Genomic DNA, 21,802 nt, shown 5'->3' with positions numbered 1-21,802 from the left:
ATATCACATCGGTTTACATGTTAACGCGGAGAATAGTAAGACTAAAGTGTCTTATTTTTACATTGTAATGGAGGCAGATCAGCAATTAATATAGTTACATTTTAAAAGAAAGTAACATTGTCACTCAAAAACTAATATAATTACGTTTGGAAGTAGGCAACTCAAGAATTATTACATTGTATAAATATGTACAAAGGAAACAGAGAGGAATTTATTGGAAGGGCTGGGGGAGCCTGTCTCGCTGGGCCCATGATAATATGGGTGCCAGCCGGGCTCCTCCGGTCAGATGCTGGAGGGAGGGGTGGGGGAGGGGCAGGGAGTGAGGGAGAGAGCCAGGACGCACATCCTTGCTCTCCTCCCCCCCTCCCCTGCTATGATGTGCCTGTGATGCAGAGGGGCCGGCTCAGCCAACCTGAGGGATGTGGTTGGTCGGCCTCGATGTGTCACTGGGTTTTTTTTTGAATGGAATATAAAAGGGGGCGGAGCTGTTGGAACTGCCCCTTTTTTGATGCGAGCAGCCAGCCTGATTGGAGGTGGGTAGGTGGCACGGTCTGGGGTGGGTTTGAGGCCTAGTGTGCCTCGTGCTTGTATTTAATTTAATACAGGCATTTGGGGCTTTCCCCTTAACCATTCTCAGTGGCTCAACACATAGAGCAGAGTACCTCTAACTAGCAGTGGTATATGGGTTCAAGACCAGCTCAAGTAATTTAAGTTAATAAATATTGTGGAGACATTAATAAACAGGCAGGTGCAGGGATGCCATGAGAATTTGTCCTACCCCACTCCTCTGGAGGGGCCAGTTTTTCCCTACCCTCCAGGGCTGGGGGCACGATTCCTGCTTTTGGGGGTCTCACTGTTGCTGTTCCTGGTGGCAGCATGGGTGGGGAACCAGGTTGCGAGAAGGGAGGTGGGGGGGCAGGAGTTCATGTGGTTACAGGGCAATCTGTGCTGGTGAATGATTCGTTTCCCACTGGTCACTCTCTTCCTACTGCTGCAGTCCCATTTAATGTTGTACCTGCCCTTGGCAGAAGTACTTATCAGCCGCACCCAGTTTCTCACAATGTGCTTAATGTTTCAGGGGTTGGGACCTTTGCTTATGCTAATCCTGGAGTGCAAGGAGCAGGCTGGGCTACAGCAGAGGGATCTGGTGCGATGAATAACCCCTCAGCTCCTGTTTTTTCTTCTCCTGCAGTGTCTTTACCTGTGTCTATCTCTTTGCCTTGGAGTATGGCTCCTGGAGATATGGCTGCTACCACACATTTCAATGTGGTTCAGAATCAAGGGCAGGCATTGGGATTATCAAGGGGGCATGGGGGTGGGGGTGGGGCTGTGGGGGGTTCTTTTTCAGACTGGAGGGCAGCCAGGGTGCAATTTTGAGGATGCTGAACAGCCCGGGCCATCTAACCAGGAGAGCTGGAGAAATCACCCTTCTTCAGCGTATACCATGGTCGGCGTGCCGAGTGTTGCTTCTGGGCTGAGTACTTCGGTGGTGGGCGCTTCAGCAGCGGTTCCTGCTCTGCATTCGCAGCCAACCGGTCCATCAGTGCCTCGGAGTCAGGGTGTCACGGGTGAGTTGTGTAGTGGGGTCAGTAGGAATGTGATTACTGAATTTGGGGGTGGTGGTACTAGCAATCCTATGGGCAATACTATATTGAATATTAATGAGACTTTGTTTTCGGGAGTTGTGCGGGGAGCGGTGCATCGGACCACAGGGTCGGGAAGGATGGACCTGCCTATTGCTGCGGGAAATACAGGAGATGAGACAGGGGTGGGGGGTTCTGGAAGGCCCGGTGTAGTTTACCAAGATGGTGAGCCAGTACCGGTTGTGATATCAGAGGTGGGATTGGGCAGCACGGGAGGTAGACCGAAGAAGCATAAGCGGCAGGGCCCTAATAGGAGGTTGAGTTCCTCTGACTCCAGTTCTTCTAGCTCGTCGTCCTCATCATCTAGTGAAGGGGTGGTTGCCGTGGGTCCGACAGTGCAAGCAGGTGAAAAAGGCGCACCTGCGCTGGTAGCTCTCATGGAGCTTTGGGCGGAGGTTTCGCATACCCGTCGGAAGCAGATTAGAAGGCGGAAATTTGTAGATATTTTCAGTTTGTTAGAGGGGAGGCGGCAGGGGGGTAGAAAAAGGAAGAAGAGCAAAGGTGATTACTTGGTGAGTGAGACCAGGATACATCGGAATATCCTGAATTGGGTCAGGGCGTTCCTCAGACTAGCCAGTGTGGTGGGTCATTATGACCCGACACAATATGGTGCTCTGTTAACATATGCGGACATCATCATTGGAGCGCACAAGGATTATGAAGGTTGGGCATGGCTCAACTATGATGAGCGCTTTAGTGACAGAATGGCTGGGAACAAGGCTATAGCATGGGGCACGCAAGATGTGAGTCTTTGGCTCACAAAGATGACTAATAAAGCGCATCATTCGGGTCTTGTGGGATTGGGCCAGGCAGGGCGTCAGTTGACTGTATCCGCTGGGCAGCCAAGCCAGCCCTTTCGAGGACAAGGTGCCGGGGCGGGTCAAGGAAAGTTCAGGCAGGGGTCAGAAGTCTGTTGGCGTTTTAACCGAAATGGGCAATTTTCTCAGTGGAAGGGAGTGGACAGTGGAGTGCCTCAGGGATCTGTATTGGGACCCTTACTTTTCAATATATTTATAAATGATCTGGAAAGAAATACGACGAGTGAGATAATCAAATTTGCAGATGACACAAAATTGTTCAGAGTAGTTAAATCACAAGCAGATTGTGATAAATTGCAGGAAGACCATGTGAGACTGGAAAATTGGGCATCCAAATGGCAGATGAAATTTAATGTGGATAAGTGCAAGGTGATGCATATAGGGAAAAATAACCCATGCTATAATTACACAATGTTGGGTTCCATATTAGGTGCTACAACCCACGAAAGAGATCTAGGTGTCATAGTGGATAACACATTGAAATCGTCGGTGCAGTGTGCTGCGGCAGTCAAAAAAGCAAACAGAATGTTGGGAATTATTAGAAAGGGAATGGTGAATAAAACGGAAAATGTCATAATGCCTCTGTATCGCTCCATGGTGAGACCGCACCTTGAATACTGTGTACAATTCTGGTCGCCGCATCTCAAAAAAGATATAATTGCGATGGAGAAGGTACAGAGAAGGGCTACCAAAATGATAAGGGGAATGGAACAACTCCCCTATGAGGAAAGACTAAAGAGGTTAGGACTTTTCAGCTTGGAGAAGAGACGACTGAGGGGGGATATGATAGAGGTGTTTAAAATCATGAGAGGTCTAGAACGGGTAGATGTGAATCGGTTATTTACTCTTTCGGATAGTAGAAAGACTAGGGGGCACTCCATGAAGTTAGCATGGGGCACATTTAAAACTAATCGGAGAAAGTTCTTTTTTACTCAACGCACAATTAAACTCTGGAATTTGTTGCCAGAGAATGTGGTTCGTGCAGTTAGTATAGCTGTGTTTAAAAAAGGATTGGATAAGTTCTTGGAGGAGAAGTCCATTACCTGCTATTAAGTTCACTTAGAGAATAACCACTGCCATTAGCAATGGTTACATGGAATAGACTTAGTTTTTGGGTACTTGCCAGGTGTTACGCTTGGGCTCCGGACAGGAGTCGTGCACACCACCCAGCAGGGTGGCTCCAGGTGGAGAGAGACAGGAAGCTCGAACAGAGTCAGGTACCAGGCTGGGTCAGGGCAGGCAGCAAGAATCAGAGTCTGGGTTCAGGCTGGGTCAGGGCAGGCGGCTAGTGGCAGTGTCTAAGTACAGGCTGGGTCAGGGCAGGCGGCAAGTGGCAGTGTCTAAGTACAGGCTGGGTCAGGGCAAGCGGCAGTCAGCAGTGTCTGGGTCCAGGCTGGGTCAGGGCACAGTAAGCAGGGCAGGGCAGGTCAGAAGGCCCGTAGGCCACACACACACATACACGGAGGGCCCGTAGGCCACACACCAATAGCGGGGCAAGGCAGGTCAGAAGGCCCGTAGGCCACACACACACACACGGAAGGCCCGTAGGCCACACACCAATAGCGGGGCAAGGCAGGTCAGAAGGCCCGTAGGCCACACACACACACACGGAAGGCCCGTAGGCCACACACCAATAGCGGGGCGAGGCAGGTCAGAAGGCCCGTAGGCCACACACACACACACGGAAGGCCCGTAGGCCAGGTATGGAAATCAAGGAAGAAGGCCAAAAGGCCGCACAAGGCAAGGCAAGGAAAGGAAAGGCCCGAAGGCCACGCAAGGCAAGACAAGGCAAGGATAGGCCCGAAGGCCACGCAAGGCAAGGCAAGGCAAGGATAGGCCCGAAGGCCACGCAAGGCAAGGCAAGGATAGGCCCGAAGGCCACGCAAGGCAAGGCAAGGCAAGGATAGGCCCGAAGGCCGCGCAAGGCAAGGCAAGGCAAGGCAAGGCAAGGATAGGCCCGAAGGCCGCGCAAGGCAAGGCAAGGCAAGGATAGGCCCGAAGGCCGCGCAAGGCAAGGCAAGGCAAGGATAGGCCCGAAGGCCGCGCAAGGCAAGGCAAGGCAAGGATAGGCCCGAAGGCCGCGCAAGGCAAGGCAAGGCAAGGATAGGCCCGAAGGCCGCGCAAGGCAAGGCAAGGGTAGGCCCGAAGGCCGCGCAAGGCAGGCTAGAGCAGGGAGCCCAGGTGAGCTCGATGCCGAAGCACCGAGGCAACTGTCAGGCAGGGTTAAGAGGGCACACCCAGAGCATAGAGTGGACATAGGAGAGGGACTGGGCCTGTCAGGAAAGTCAGCACTAGAGGGACCCCTGGTGGTGAGGCGGTAGCACAGCAGCCACAGCCGTAACAGTACCCCCCCCTCAAGGCCTCCCCCTCCTCCTGGATCCCATCTGTGCAGGAGGTAGTCAAGAATAACGGGAGACCACTCCGGGGGTGATGCGGCAGGTTCAACTCCTTTCCGAGGCAAAAAGGCAGTCCATAACCCCTCCTGGGACAAGGCGGCAGGGTGAGACCCCTCCTGGGGTAACAGAGGCGGTGCAGATTTCCATAACCCCTCCTGGGGTGACAAGGGGAACACAAACCCCACCTGGGGCAGAGAAATAGTCCGTAACCCTTCTTGAGGCGATAGTAGGACCGGTCCGGACCCTTCCAAGGTCGGCATTAAGACCGGTACAGGCCCCTCCAGGGGCGGCAGCTGGGCCAGTACAGCAGGCTCGGATCCTACTCGGGCAATTGTAGCAGGCTCGGACCCCTCTCGGGGCGTTGTAGCAGGCTCGGACCCCTCTCGGGGCGATGAAGCAGGCTCGGACCCCTCTCGGGGCATTGTAGCAGGCTCGGACCCCTCTCGGGGCATTGTAGCAGGCTCGGACCCCTCTCGGGGCGTTGTAGCAGGCTCGGACCCCTCTCGGGGCGATGAAGCAGGCTCGGACCCCTCTCGGGGCGTTGTAGCAGGCTCGGACCCCTCTCGGGGCGATGAAGCAGGCTCGGACCCCTCTCGGGGCGATGAAGCAGGCTCGGACCCCTCTCGGGGCATTGTAGCAGGCTCGGACCCCTCTCGGGGCGTTGTAGCAGGCTCGGACCCCTCTCGGGGCGATGAAGCAGGCTCGGACCCCTCTCGGGGCATTGTAGCAGGTTCGGACCCCTCTCGGGGCGATGAAGCAGGCTCGGACCCCTCTCGGGGCGTTGTAGCAGGCTCGGACCCCTCTCGGGGCGATGAAGCAGGCTCGGACCCCTCTCGGGGCGTTGTAGCAGGCTCGGACCCCTCTCGGGGCGTTGTAGCAGGCTCGGACCCCTCTCGGGGCGATGAAGCAGGCTTGGACCCCTCTCGGGGCGTTGTAGCAGGCTCGGACCCCTCTCGAGGCATTGTAGCAGGCTCGGACCCCTCTCGGGGCGTTGTAGCAGGCTCGGACCCCTCTCGGGGCGATGAAGCAGGCTCGGACCCCTCTCGGGGCGATGAAGCAGGCTCGGACCCCTCTCGGGGCGTCAGCAGGACCGGTATGGACCCCTCCAGGGGTGGCAGCAGGACCGGTATGGACCCCTCCCGGGGTGGCAGCAGGGCCAGTTCAGCAGACTCCGATGGCTGACTCAGGAAGTCTGTCAGTAGGACGGGTTCGGACCCCTCTGAAGACGGCAGCAGGGCCGGTTCGGCAGGCTCAGATGGCAGAGGTAGAAAGTCTGTCAGCAGGGCTGGTGCGGGCCCCTCCGAGGACGGCAGCAGGGCCGGTTCAGCAGACTCAGGCTCTTCTCGGGGTAGTGCAGCAGGTTCAGATGGCAGAGTAGCATGGTTAAAGGTAGTGTGCATGGAAGACACAGATTGTACTGCCGTGGGCTTGATACCTCGAGCCAAAGTCTGATGCTCCTGATTTTGTTTCTGGAGGAGCAGTTTAGAGAAGGCACAGGCAGTTCTAGGACGTCTAAGGAAGGTGCTCGTTAGTGTCCACTTGGCAGCTGTGGGAAGCTGAGCCCTGCTAGAGCTAATCAGCTCTCTCCGTTGTAGAGAAACCTGTTCCCGAGGCTCTAGCACTGGTCTCACAGAAGCCTTCTTGGCCAGGTAAGTCCTGGGTTTTTCTACCCTCAAACTGCCAGCAAAAATGTCTGTTTTAGTTGAGCCAGAAACAGAATACTGGTTAGGAGAGCTGATAGCCTTTTCTAATTGCACAGCTGGTCCTAGAGCAGAACAACAGGGGCAGGGTTTGCCTGGAGGTAACAAACACGGGAGACAGGAGCATTTCCACCACCCTGGTTTAGGAGCCAGACAGTTCAAACACTCCTGATAGACAGAAACATTTTTCTTGTTGCAGTTATTGCATGACCAGTGTTCCTGACCAACAAGTTCACAGGCTAGACAGTTCTGATAGCTAGGATAATTCAAAGTTTGACAGGAATGGCAGGTATAAAACTTTAAAGAAGGAGGCATCTTGAATTAGTGAAAAGTTGACTCACCGGCAGGACACAGACCTATCTCTTCCCCTGGAAAATGTGATGGCTTCGGCATACTGTTACGCTTGGGCTCCGGACAGGAGTCGTGCACACCACCCAGCAGGGTGGCTCCAGGTGGAGAGAGACAGGAAGCTCGAACAGAGTCAGGTACCAGGCTGGGTCAGGGCAGGCAGCAAGAATCAGAGTCTGGGTTCAGGCTGGGTCAGGGCAGGCGGCTAGTGGCAGTGTCTAAGTACAGGCTGGGTCAGGGCAGGCGGCAAGTGGCAGTGTCTAAGTACAGGCTGGGTCAGGGCAAGCGGCAGTCAGCAGTGTCTGGGTCCAGGCTGGGTCAGGGCACAGTAAGCAGGGCAGGGCAGGTCAGAAGGCCCGTAGGCCACACACACACATACACGGAGGGCCCGTAGGCCACACACCAATAGCGGGGCAAGGCAGGTCAGAAGGCCCGTAGGCCACACACACACACACGGAAGGCCCGTAGGCCACACACCAATAGCGGGGCAAGGCAGGTCAGAAGGCCCGTAGGCCACACACACACACACGGAAGGCCCGTAGGCCACACACCAATAGCGGGGCGAGGCAGGTCAGAAGGCCCGTAGGCCACACACACACACACGGAAGGCCCGTAGGCCAGGTATGGAAATCAAGGAAGAAGGCCAAAAGGCCGCACAAGGCAAGGCAAGGAAAGGAAAGGCCCGAAGGCCACGCAAGGCAAGACAAGGCAAGGATAGGCCCGAAGGCCACGCAAGGCAAGGCAAGGCAAGGATAGGCCCGAAGGCCACGCAAGGCAAGGCAAGGCAAGGATAGGCCCGAAGGCCACGCAAGGCAAGGCAAGGCAAGGATAGGCCCGAAGGCCGCGCAAGGCAAGGCAAGGCAAGGCAAGGCAAGGATAGGCCCGAAGGCCGCGCAAGGCAAGGTAAGGCAAGGATAGGCCCGAAGGCCGCGCAAGGCAAGGCAAGGCAAGGATAGGCCCGAAGGCCGCGCAAGGCAAGGCAAGGCAAGGATAGGCCCGAAGGCCGCGCAAGGCAAGGCAAGGCAAGGCAAGGATAGGCCCGAAGGCCGCGCAAGGCAAGGCAAGGCAAGGGTAGGCCCGAAGGCCGCGCAAGGCAGGCTAGAGCAGGGAGCCCAGGTGAGCTCGATGCCGAAGCACCGAGGCAACTGTCAGGCAGGGTTAAGAGGGCACACCCAGAGCATAGAGTGGACATAGGAGAGGGACTGGGCCTGTCAGGAAAGTCAGCACTAGAGGGACCCCTGGTGGTGAGGCGGTAGCACAGCAGCCACAGCCGTAACACCAGGTTCTTATGGCCTGGATTGGCCACTGTTGGAAACAGGATGCTGGGCTTGATGGACCCTTGGTCTGACCCAGTATGGCATTTTCTTATGTTCTTATGATCAGGATGCCTTTTCCCCAATTGCAAATTTAAGCACGAATGTTCCATCTGTGCAGCAAATCACCCAGCCTCATAATGTCCACGCAAGCCCAGTGCGGGTCCTTCCATTGCCCCAAAATAATTTATCCTTCAGCAGAGCGCCCACTCCCATTTCAGTTAAAAACATGTTGCCATGGTTACAAAGTTATCCAAAACGGCAGGCCGCTGAGGTGTTATGCAACGGTTTCACCTTGGGATTTTGTATCCCGTATACGGGAGTCATTAAGGGTTCTAGCTCTAATTCGGGTTCAGTGGGTAGGTTGGAGGCTGTAGCTTGTCAGAAGCTGTTGGATGAAATTGTCCGAGGCAGGATAGCGGGCCCTTTTATGGAGCCTCCTTTTTCTGACATGATTATTTCTCCATTAGCAGTTATTCCGAAGAAGGAGACGGGGAAGTATTGATTGATCAATAACCTGTCCTTTCCTGAGGGCTCCTCGGTGAATGATTTCATTCCACGTGACTATTGCTCAGTCCGTTATTCCTCCTTTGATTCTGCTGTGCGGTTATTGCAGGGTCATGGTGCAGGGGCATTGTTGGCCAAAGTGGACATTGAGTCGGCATTTCGTTTGCTTCCTGTACATCCAGATAACTTTCCGTTGTTGGGCTTCAAATTCCGGTCACAATATTTCTTTGATAAGTGCATGCCTATGGGTTGTTCAGTGTCTTGTGCATATTTTGAGCTGTTTAGTTCTTTTGTGCACTGGATGACGGAACAGGCAGCCGGCCTAGGTGGGATAGTGCACTATTTAGATGATTTTTTATTTGTGGGGCCGGCAAACTCAGATGCATGTGCACATTTGATGACAACCTTTTTTGCAGTTGCTGAGGTTTGGAATTCCGATTGCTGCCAGTAAGACGGAAGGCCCCACCACTAATTTGGTGTTTTGGGTATTGAATTAGATTCCATCGCAATGGTATCTCGCTTGCCTAACGACAAAGTACAGCAGTTGAATACTCTGGTTACTGAGGCTATCCGGGCAAAGAAGCTCACGTTGCATCAGTTGCAGTCCTTGTTGGGAAGTCTAAACTTCGCTTGTCGGGTGATTCCCATCGGTCGAATCTTCTCTAGGCGCCTCGCGACGGCAATGTCGGGCGTGCGAAAGCGTCATCATCGAATTAGAATTACATACCGCATACGTGAGGATCTTCGGGTGTGGAGCACTTTTTTAGAGGGATTCAATGGTATTTCTGTGTGGCAGTCGGATCAGATGTCCAACCATGATCTGGAATTATATTCGGATGTGGCAGGGGGGGTTGGTTCTGGCGTTTATTGTAATGGGGCGTGGTGTGTGGCGGCGTCGCCGGAGAGCTGGGTGGTGTCGGGTGCCACTAAAAATATTACCTTTTTGGAACTTTTTCCAATTGTGGTAGCTGTAGTAATTTGGGGCGAGCTATTACGTAACAAGAGGGTGGTATTTCGGTGTGATAACCTGGCCATTGTGCAGGTGATTAATAATTTGTCCGCCAAATGTGTTTTGGTTGCCGACCTTCTGCGTGAGCTTGTTTTGCGATGCATGCAGTTAAATACCATGGTCTCTGCTAAACATGTGCCGGGTGTGCATAACGACATAGCTGACTCTTTGTCTCGTTTCAAGTGGGAGCAATTTCGGAAGTTAGCACCGAAGGCGGACTTGGTGGGAGCGGCCGTCCCCGATTTCCTTTGGAACTTCGGAACCCTGAGGCGAGGCAGCTGTTGAGATCGGTGGTGGCTTCATCTACATGGAAGGCATATTTATGTGGGTGTCATAAGGTGCTGTGTTTCCTTTTGGCATGGGGCTGGTCGTGGGGACCGGTTAGTGATGACCTGCTCGCGAGTTATATTACCGAGGTTATGGCATTCGGTGTGTCCAAATCCGCAGTTGCTTCACATATTTCAGGGCTAGCTTTCTTTTTTAAGGCTCATGGCTGGGGTAATCCAGCTGAGAGCTTCCTGGTTAAGCGCTTATTGGCAGGGTGGTCACGGCAATTGTCTCCTTCGTGGGACAGCAGATTGCCCATTACGCATGCCATGCTAGTTCAAATGTGGGAGTGTCTTCCGGGTGTTTGTTTTTCATCATTTGAATGCTGCTTTTGTGCTGGCATTCTTTCGGGCTTTTTGGGTCAGCTAGCTGGTGGATCGCTCGGGAACTTGCCAAGACCATATGGGCCTCAGGGCGGACAATGTAGAGATTACTTACCTGATAATCTCGTTTTCCTTAGTCTATGCAGATGGACTCAAAACAAGTGGGTATAGTGTGCTCGTGCTAGCAGTTGGAGACGGATCTGACGTCAGTACGGGTACATATACCCCCGCAGGAAGTGCAGCAATTCAGTAATCTTTCTTGCAAAAGCTTTATGGATATATGTGTAACTGACCGATCAATTAAATGAACAGGATTACCCTGACTGATTGATAGTAGCTGGAGACCGCCAGTGTTCTCAACCGGAAGGCGTCGACACCCGGCAGGGTGGATGCCCTATTATAAGAAAACATGGTTTACCGTGAATCGGTGAATCCCCATGTATGCCGGCAGCTGGGCGGGATGCTGAGTCCATCTGCATACACTAAGGAAAACGAGATTATCAGGTAAGTAATCTCTACATTTCCTAGCATGTAGCAGATGGACTCAAAACAAGTGGGATGTATAAAAGCTACTCCCGGACTGGGTGGGAGGCTGCACGAGGTCCGTTCAGGATTGCCCTCGCAAATGCTGTGTCCTCCCTGGCCTGGACGTCCAGACGGTAGAATCTGGAGAAGGTATGGAGGGAGGACCACGTCACCGCTTTACATATCTCTGCAGGCGACAGCATCCTAGTTTCTGCCCAAAAGGCCGCTTGTGCTCTGGAAGAGTGAGCCTTGACCCGTAGAGGTGGTGGTTTTCCTGCCTCTACGTAGGCTGCCTGGATAACTTCTTTGCTTCAGCGGGCGATGGTTGCCCGTAAGGCCGCTTCCCCTTGCTTCTTCCCGCTGTGAAGGACGAACAGGTGGTCCATCTTTCGTACTGCTTCTGACATTTCCAGGTATCTGGACAGTAGCCTGCCGATGTCGAGATGGCGTAGTATTCGACCTTCTTCCGACTTCTTCAAACCTTCCATGGTAGGCAAGGATATGGTTTGGTTGAGGTGGAAGTGTGAGACTACTTTGGGTAAGAAGGAAGGAACCGTGCGAAGATGGATAGCCTCTGGAGTGATTCTGAGAAACGGATCACGGCAGGACAGTGCTTGTAGCTCTGAGATGCGGCGTGTTGAGCATACTGCCAGCAGGAACACCATCTTCAAGGTTAACAAATGGAGGGACAGACCTCGAAGGAGTCTGAAGGCGGGTTCCGCTAGAAATTCCAAAACTAGGTTGAGGTTCCACAGGGGCACTGGCCACTTCAGTGGTCGGCGAATGTGTTTGACTCCTTTCAGGAAACGTGAAACGTCTGGGTGTGTGGCGATGCTGTTGCCGTCACTCCGGGGACTGTAGCAGGATAGGGCTGCCACCTGAACCTTGATTGAATTGAGGGACAGACCCTTCTGAAGTCCATCTTGCAGGAAATCCAAAATGATAGGGATTTTAGCGGCATGTGGATTGGTGCCGTGAGATACGCACCAGGCTTCAAATACTCTCCAGATCCTTATATATGTTAGTGATGTGGAGAACTTGCATGCTCGGAGGAGTGTATCTATTACCGGCCCCAAATATCCTCTTTTCTTCAGTCTAGCCCTCTCAATGTCCAGACCGTAAGAGAGAATTGAGCTGGATCCTCGTGGAGGATGGGACCTTGCCACAGCAGGTCCCTGTGTGGAGGCAGGGGTAGTGGATTCCCTGCCAGTAGTCTTCTCATGTCTGCGTACCAGGGTCTTCTTGGCCAGTCCAGGGCCACTAGAAGAACTAGGCCTCTGTGCTGCTGAATCTTGTGTATAATGGCGCCCAGCAGGGGCCATGGAGGAAAGGCATATAGCAGGATCCCCTGAGGCCATGGCTGTACCAGGGCATCGATCCCCTGGGATAGAGGATCCCGCCTGCGGCTGAAATATCTGGGTACTTGAGCGTTGGATCTGTCCGCTAGTAGGTCCATGCCCGGCGTCCCCCACTGATCCACAATCATCTGGAAAGCTGTGGGCGACAGCTGCCATTCCCCCGGGTTTAGGCTTTCTCTGCTGAGGAAGTCTGCCGTGGTGTTGTCCTTCCCGGCGATGTGGACGGCGGAGATGTCCTGGAGATTTGCTTCAGCCCAAGTCATCAGGGGGGCTATTTCTAGGGATACCTGTCGGCTTCTGGTTCCACCCTGTCGGTTGATGTATGCCACTGTGGTGGCATTGCCCGACATCACTCTGACCGCTCTGTTTCGAAGTCTGTGGGCAAATTGCAGGCATGCTAGCCTGACTGCCCATGCCTCTAGTCGGTTGATGTTCCACCCCGACTCTTCTCTGTTCCACCGCCCTTGGGTGGTGAGTTCTTCGCAGTGTGCTCCCCATCTGTTCAGGCTGGCATCTGTCATGAGCAGGGTCCAGGTTGGGGAGGACATTCTTGACCCCCGGCTCATGTGGCCGGGCTGCAACCACCACCGTAGCTGATTCCGCACTCTGGCTGGTAGAGGTAGGTGTACAGTGTAGTTCTGTGATCGTGGGCTCCACCGAGATAGGAGGGCGCGTTGTAATGGTCTCATATGAGCCCGCGCCCATGGTATCACCTCCAGAGTGGATGCCATAAAACCGAGGACCTGTAGGTAATCCCAAGTTGTGGGCCGGGTGGCGCTCAGCAGGGCCTGCAGATGATTCCGGAGCTTTGATCTCCTCTTGGAGGTCAGACTAACCTTGTCTTCCTGGGTGTCGAATCGGACTCCTAGGTATTCCAGCGACTGAGAAGGCTGTAGGGAACTCTTGTTCAAGTTTACTACCCATCCTAGGCTTTCCAGAAGAGCTATAACTCTGTTGGTTGCCTGGTGGCTCTCCTCCGGTGACTTTGCTCTGATCAGCCAATCATCCAGGTAGGGATGGACGAAGATTCCTTCCTTCCTGAGGGACGCCGCCACTACTACTATGACCTTGGTAAAAGGTCCGCGGCGCGGTGGCTAACCCGAAGAGTAAAGCTCGGAACTGGAAGTGTTGGTTCAGGACTTTGAAGCATAAATAGCGCTGGTGATCCCGATGGATTGGGATATGCAAGTAGGCTTCCGACAGATCTAGGGATGTGAGAAACTCCCCTGGCTATACTGAATTTTTGACAGACCGCAGAGTTTCCATGCGAAAGCTGGGGACCCGTAGGTATCGGTTGACGGACTTGAGGTCCAGAACGGGCCGGAAAGTGCCCTCCTTCTTGGGCACTATGAAATAAATGGAATAATGCCCAGAATTTATCTCCCCTGCAGGCACTGGGATTATGGCTTTTAGGGACAGGAGCCTCCGCAAGGTAACTTCTAGTGCCGTCCTCTTGAGGGGTGAACAAGGAGATTTCACAAACCTGTCCGGCGGGAGCCGAAGAAAGTCCAGGTAATACCCTGCTCGGATGATGGCGAGGACCCACTGGTCCGAGGTAATCTCGACCCACCTGCGGTAGAAGAGGGTTAGCCTGCCCCCTATGGCTGCTACCCCCGAATGGGTCAGCTGATTGTCATTGTGGGGTAAGGCCGGGACCCGAACCCGAGCCAGTTCCCCTCTTGTTATGCTTAGTCCGAAAGGACTGGTTCCTGACCTGAGAACGAGGTGCTTGGTAGCGAGTCCTGTAAGGGTTGAAGCGCTGAGAGTTTCTACCTCTGGATGGTCTAGGAAAAGGGCGCTGGCTCCTCCTTCACCTGTCTTCTGGTAGACGGGGTAATGGAGAGGCGCCCCATTTATTGGCCAGTTTCTCAAGGTCGCTGCCGAACAGGAGGGATCCCTTAAAGGGAATTCTCATGAGACGTGTCTTGGAGGAGAAGTCGGCCGACCAATTACGTAGCCAGAGCTGTCTCCTGGCTGCCACTGAGGATGACACTCCCTTGACTGCCGTACGGACTAGGTCGGAGGCTACGTCAGTGAGGAATGAGAGAGCTGATTCCATCTCTTCTTCCGGGGTGTTGTTCCTAGCCTGTGATAAACAGGAACGCGTCACCACGGTGCAGCAGGTCGCAATTCGTAGGGACATGGCTGCCACCTCAAAGGCTTGTTTCAGAATGGCGTCCATGCGCCGGTCATGTGTATCCTTGAGGGCCGCCCCCCCTTCCACCGGAATGGTGGTGCGCTTCACAATTGCGCTAACTATGGCGTCTACCTGGGGGCACGCCAGCATCTCCTTGGTTGCCGGGTCTAAGGGGTACATGCCAGACAAGGCCCTACCCCCTTTGAATGAGGCCTCCGGCGCATTCCATTCCAGAGCTGCTGTGCTGCTTGTAGGAGGGGAAAATGGTGAGCCGTTTGGCGCAGGCCCTCTAACAGGGGGTTCATTCTAGGTTCCCTTGGGATGTCATGGCCTGGGAGAGCCAGTTCCGACAGGCATTGAGAGATCATGCCTGGGAGATCCTCTTTCAGAAAGAAGCGCCTCATGGTCCGATATGGTTCAATCCCCGAGGGAAGTTATCCCTCCTTGGGGGGCTCGTCGTCTTCCTCCGGGCAATCTGAATCCCCATAAGTGGGGGTTCCGGGTGGCGAGTGGCCGTGCCTAGGCCTTGAGGGTCCAAGGGCCGGGTCATCTGGTACGTATGGACCCGGTCGGGGAGCAGACTGCATTGTGACAAAGGCATGAATCCCCTTGAATAAGTCCACCCAGGAGAGCGAAGCAGGATCTAGCCTTAGGGGAACCAGGTCTCTCGGGTTCCCTGGCTGCTCACCGCTGCCTGCTAAGTCCGGGGTGTTCCCTGAGGAACTGGCAAGTACGCTGGGCTGCGACTGGTCCTGGCCTGGAACTCCCAGGGCCTCTTCACATTGGGCACATAGGGGAGTCTGCTTCCTCGCTCTATGTGGCTCCGAGGTTGCATGCAGAGCAGAGGCTTATGCCTGATTCTGGAGGTGCCGGCTCCGCTGACGCATGGGCTCTCTTACACTCCATCTCGTCTGTTAACTCAGCTGGAGTCTGCGCTTTGTAATATGTGCGAAAGGAGTGCGCCTACCAATATGCGCTTATCCACGTGCGCCTGTCCACGTGCGCTTATCAACGTGCGCCTATGAATGTGCGCTTAGCACCGTGCGCCTATCAACGTGCGCCTAACAGTGTGCGCCTAACAACGTGTGCTTGGTAACGTGCGCCTATCAACGTGCGCGTAGCAACACGCGCGTTGCAACCTGCGCCTATTGCGCGGTGACGAATCAGGGCAGAAGGCGACGGCGAGGAGGCAGGCAAAATGGCGACCCCCTTGGCGGGTTGCCATGTAGGCAGACTCTGCTAATCCTCACTTCCTCGGAGACCAACAAGTAAAGATGTATGCCTTACCTTGTCTTCGGCGCTTCCCGGCTGCTACCCGGGGGTCTCCGGCTGCAGGGGGAAAGGGTGATTACCGTCACCGCCGCGCTCAAGGTGCACCCGCTGCCTCTAGGCCCAAACTCGTCTCGCTCAGGGGCCAAGTCCACACCGGGACCGAAGCTGCCTCTATGCCGCGCCCGAGCCCTTCTCACTCGGGGGCTAGGTCCCTGCCGCAGGTCGGCCACCGGACCGAGGCTCTGACCTCCGAGGGACCACGGAAATCGCCTCGGGAAACTCAACTGGGGGAGGGACCGAATGGTATCACCGCAGGAGTGCGGGGCTCGTCTTCAGGTAGGTTTCTTCTATGAATTTAGTCGTTACAATTTGGAAGAACGCTCAGCGAGCGTGAGGTAGCTCCAAACTGCTTTGGAGATGGAAATTACTGAATTGCTGCACTTCCTGCGGGGGTATATGTACCCGTGCTGACGTCAGATCCGTCTCCAACTGCTAGCACGAGCACACTATACCCACTTGTTTTGAGTCCATCTGCTACACGCTAGGAAATGTGGTGTTGGAAGGGGACCGGTTGAGTTTAAAAATACATCGGTCTAAGACAGATCAGGCAGGTAAGGGGTCTTGGTTGGTATTGGCTAGTGTGCCTGGATTGGTAACTTGTCCGGTAGACAAAATGAGGGCATATTTGCGGGTCCGGCCACATGGCAGGATCCCATTTTTTGTTCATGACAATGGGTCCTCTCTCACGATGTTTCAGTTTGCTGCTGTGCTACAAAAGGGGTTGGAGGTGCTGGGCTTGGCGGGGGGGGTCGATATTGGACGCATTCCTTCCAGATCGGCGCAGCTACATCTGCAGCCGATTCGGGATTGCCCAGTGGAGTTATCCGCCATATTGGGCGATGGAAGTCTGGGGCATTTGCCTCGTACGTGAGATCGGGTAAACAGTAATGGGGTGATTTCCATTTGTTTGCTGCGTTAATTTCTTTCTTTTTCAGTTGTGTGCCTTTCGGAGCGTGGGGTGTGGATAGTGGGACATTCCTACATCATGTGGGCACAGCAGTGGGCGTTGAAGAGTCCGTACAGCCTTCACCTTGGCTTGGAGCAACATGGAGTCCGGGTGGACTGGCTTGGATTGCGGGGCATGCGATGGAACCAGTTGATGCCTACGGTGCGGACCTCGTTGGCACACAGAACAACTTCGGAGGTGTTACTCATCCATTTGGGTGGCAACGATCTTGGGGACTGGTCCTGCCGACAATTGTTGGATGCAGCTCGAAAGGACTTGGCGGCGCTGTCTTGGTGGATGCCTGCTACCACTTTTATTTGGGCTGATATTATTTGTAGGCCTGCCTGCATGGATAAGAGAATCTGGGGGCATAGTAGAAGGAAGCTTAACCAGCAGCTTGGGTCCTGGGTGTCGTCCAAAGGTGGGTTTCATTTGCGTCATGCCTGGTCCTGGGATTTCTGTCCTGGTCTTTATGGCAGGGATGGAGTCCATCTTTCCGATGTGGGTAAAGCGTTGTTTCTTAATTCCATGCAGGAGGCTTTGGAAACAGTAATACATGTGGGTTAGGCCGCATCTTTGTTGTGGGGGGTGAGCAGGCCGTGTGGATTAATCCTCTCGGCCTGCTCCCTGTGGCGGAGTGACCAGAGCCAGGACTCAGTTGGGGTGGGGTTCAGAGCAAGGAACCATCTAGGTGGCGGGCTTTCTTGTCTCTGGCTTCAGCTGCGTGTGACTGGGTTCAGTCTCATGCTGAGGACCCCTTGCTGGGGGCTGTGGTGGGGGTCCCGATTAGCGGCGGGATGCTGCTGGTTTGTGCAGGTTTGGTGGCCTGCGGAAGGGTCATTGTGCTGAGATGCGGTAGATGACCCCGGGATGGGAATTTGGAGTGTTAAGTTGGCTCTGGTGGTTATTGTATCAATAAAGCTGCGGCCTTGTTTGAATTCCAGATGGTTGTTTGTGTGTTATTATATCATAAGACTGTAAGGAGCTGAGGGGAAGGGACCATCAGTGCTGGCTGCCCATATTATGTGGTACGCGGGCATGCAATAAGGCTAAATAGTATTGAGACATTTGCATTTTATCATGAGATTGGAGAGTAAAGACTAAGGTGTCTTATTATTTTAACATTGTAATGGAGGCAGATCAGCAATTAATATAGTTACAATGTTCCTCTCTGTTAAAATGTAACAGAAATAACTCAACAATTAATATAGTTATGTTTTGAAAGTAGGCAGCTCAAGAATTATTACATTGTATAAATATGTACATAGGAGACAGAGTGGTGCTTATTGTGGTGCACGGGCATGCATTATGTCTAAATAGCATTGTGACATTTACATTTTATCATGAGATTGGGAGGGGGAGGGGGTTTAGCATGTGGGCTGGTAGGCTTTTTGGAATAACCAGGTTTTTAGATTCTTTTTGAAAGACTGGGTGGAGGTTTCCAGTCTGAGTTGTGCAGGGAGTGTGTTCCATAATGAGGGGCCGGCTATTGATATGGCACATTCTCTGGTTGTGGTGAGGTGTGTACATCTAAAAGTAATGGGTTTGCATCCACCAAGTACTCAGGTGATTTTATGTTGTCCTCAAACATTTTTTATGTCAAATGAGTAGGTCTGAGAATAGTCAAAAAAATGATTTTTTTTTTTTTTTTGCTTGACTGCAATAAACAGTACACTGTTTCTGTAAGTGCTGGAGTGCTAATAACTTCTCTAAATGCAAAGTAAAAATGTAGGATCGCTTTTCTTTTTTTTTTTATATTTAAAAGTTTTTATTGAAACAAGATACAATGCAAAAGATCATGTACCATAATTATACAAGTTGACTATGTAAGATCGCTTTTAAAACAAGCAATGCTTTATTGTTCATTTCACTTTCCAGGATTTCTCATTCAGAAAGCAAGTAATAAATCGCTCATCGGTTGTCATTTGAAAGGACTGCCTCCCAAATTCTGCTTTGAAAGTTAAATAGGACTATGATGCCAGAGCAGTAGAATGAGAAAAGAATTGTCACTATCAATGTTCTCCACACATGTCCTACCACTGGCTAAAAGACTTTGGATTTTGGGGGAGATAGAAAACGTCACTCAAATGTTTTTTTTAAAGTATGAAGAGAATCTTTTTATTTTCTCATGTCTGGATCATATATAAATCAAATCAAAAACAGTTCCAATTCACAGAGTCAAATTTAACCTCAGGAACCCCTGCATTTTGAAAGTTATTCATATCCAATCTGTATAATCTTATGTCAATAAACTGGATCATTTTAGTCAAGTGGCTCGATCTGGGGTTACATGCGCATGAATAAAATTCTGAATTTCCCCATATTTCTGCCTGGATCAGTCTACTTTCAATTATGCTTTCCTCATATTCAATATCAACAGCAAAAAAAAAAAAAACCACTTTGTAAAATAGGGCCCTCCATGTCCTTGTGGCATTTCACCTGTAACATATGTAGAGATTCCATCTCAGAAACAAAATACAAGACTTAATCACTCTTCATTGCACTGTTCCCCAAACATTTCTGTCACGGAAATTTTATTTAAAAGTATGACTTAATATTGCTGCTCAAAGGGGCTTTAAATAAATTCAGATCTCTTCTTGATTTTCAAACAAGCATTTTCACACTCCTATCATTAAAAATCAACATACAAATGGGACTATTTATTTCCTTGTAATTGATCCAATTCCCAAGATCTAACAATGCACAGTATTCAAAACATTTTGGTAAATGATGCTGCTAAGCAGTACAACCCACAGCTTGACTAGATAAGGACTGAAAACCATGACACTTTGCACCCACTAACCAATAATGAATGAGTCAAGGAGGTAAATCCAGCACAATAAATCAGGTTGTAAGGTTTATTCAGAATTTACAGATAGATCCTCTTTGTGATAATTATCAGCAATTTCCTTTTCTTTTGATCCCAACAATCAACAACTGCTAAACTGTCATGTGATAAAGGGGGAAGCGGGACAAATATCTAGATCATACCCCTAATCAATAGCAAAATCAACCTACCCCCACTGATAATATTTAAATTACATACAATAGGAGTCTTCCGGGATGACGTCACTGGAGGCGGCAGGATAGTGAAGAGCTCCAGGCCCTCTCCCCTACTATCGGCCTCCATCCCTCTCAAAAAAATGTTTTTTTATATATTTCTTTTTATCTGGGGATATAGTTGGCTTTGAGGGCTACTGAACTGCCAAAGTCTGAGGCAAAACCGAGCGGGTACTGACCAGCTATGAGCTGGAAAGCGGCGAGACTTCTTCCACACCAAAAGTGAGTTACTTCCGGGCTCCTTCCATTTGCATCGGCCACCATCCTCGCACATATTTTTCCTCTGCCTTTTTTTGTGCTGAAGATCAAGAGGACCCTTGGGGCTATTGATACGCTGCAATTTGTGGTGAAAACGAGGGTTCTGGGGCCTGGGATGAGACAATGATCGGTGCGTATCTCTCACAATCATCAGGCCAATGTGGCCAAGATGGCGGCTGCAACCACGGAGGATCTCGCAGCTCCGGTGGCAGAGGTCTCGGAGGAGGCCCTGCTAAAGATATCAGCCAGGGTCGCTGAGGCCTTGGAGGCCAGGCTCTCAAAAATGCAATCTTCTCTTCAAGCTTCTATGGAAGAGGTTAAACATGCTGTAGAGGGGCAGGCTAAAAGGCTGGATGAAGCAGAGCACAGACTGTCTGCCCAGGAAGACCTGTTGCACAATGTGGAACAACAAGTACAAGTTTTATCAGTGGCAAATACCTCCTTACTAGACCGCCTAGATGATCAAGAGAATAGACACCGGCGGAAGAATATCAAAGTAATCGGACTCCCCGAATCTGTCCCAGACCAAGAATTGTATGATCTTATTGAAACTTGGCTACCGAATCATTTGGGTCTGACTTTAACTTCGGGGCGCTTGCGCTGTGAACGGGTACATCGGAAGGGACCACCCAGAGACGCTGCAAGCAAACCATGGCCCATGATGGCCAGAATTTTAAACTGGTCACACAAAATCCAGATCATGTGAGCCTTTCGGCAGCATTCTGGGGTGGAATATCAGGAGCATCGGCTCCTGCTGTTCCACGATTTCTCTACAGCAGTGTCCACACAACGTAAAGCCTTGTTCCCTGCATGTACTGAGCTGCACAAGAGGGGGATACTGTTTGCGCTCCTTTTTCCTGCCAAGCTGCGAGTCCAACATAACAGTACTATTCACTTTTTCTGTAAAAGGGAGGAAGCCAATACCTTTAAATCCTCGCTGGAGCCAGGAAATGTTCCCTGAATGATAAAGACTTGTACTCGGATCCAATAGAGACACCATTTTCATCTCACTATCTACACTAAAAGACTGGCTCCAGTCCATTATACAGGGGGTACTCCCCGTTTCTTCATGGACCGTTTGTTTATACGTTGTTTTTTTTGTTGCAAGTGAAATGGTTCAGATGTCTTTTTCAGCCAAGCTGCGAGTTTTCCTTAACGGTGCTGTCTCTGTTTTCTACACCTGGGAGGGAATCAGTTTTGTATGTTCTTGCTGGAGCCAAGATATGTTACTTGCATGGCAAAGGCCTGCTGAACTTCAATTCAACAAGGAGCCCGCGTTCACTTCCCCCACCTCAATCCCTTTGTTGCAAGACTGGTTTGGTTCCTATACGGGGGTTATCTCCGTCTCCAATTGGACCGTTTGTTCCTATATTGTTCTTTTTGTTCTGACTGGGAGATAGTTAATAGGGATGTGAATCATTTTTTGACGATTTAAAAAAATCGTCAGATAATTTTTAAATCGTCAAAAATCGTTAGAGTCGCGATACAATAGAAATTCCCCTGATTTATCGTGAAAAATCATAAATCGGGGGAGGGCGGGAAAACCGGCACACCAAAACAACCCCTAAACCCACCCTGACCCTTTAAAACAAATCCCCCACCCTCCCGAACCCCCCCAAAATGTTTTAAATTACCTGGTGGTCCAGTGGGGGGGTCCCGGCGCGATCTCCCGCTCTCGGGCCATCGGCGCCATTTTGGCTGCCACTAATATAAATGGCGCCGATGGCCCGATTAAAAAAAAAACCCCACCCGACCCTTTAAAATTACCCCCTTAGCCTCCCCCACTCTCCCGACCCCCCCCC

General features: G+C 51.9%; 1 protein-coding gene across 3 annotated transcripts in view; it reads right to left on the bottom strand.

The window, feature by feature from the left end:
- Window positions 1-21,802, bottom strand: part of ARHGEF26 (Rho guanine nucleotide exchange factor 26) — a 445,885-nt gene that overhangs the window by 381,820 nt on the left and 42,263 nt on the right. The window lies entirely within an intron of this gene.

Source organism: Rhinatrema bivittatum, chromosome 9 (genome assembly GCF_901001135.1).
Source record: "Rhinatrema bivittatum chromosome 9, aRhiBiv1.1, whole genome shotgun sequence".
NCBI lineage: Eukaryota > Metazoa > Chordata > Amphibia > Gymnophiona > Rhinatrematidae > Rhinatrema > Rhinatrema bivittatum.
The sequence above is the reverse complement of the archived record's forward strand: the minus strand, read 5'-3'. Positions and strand labels throughout refer to the sequence as shown.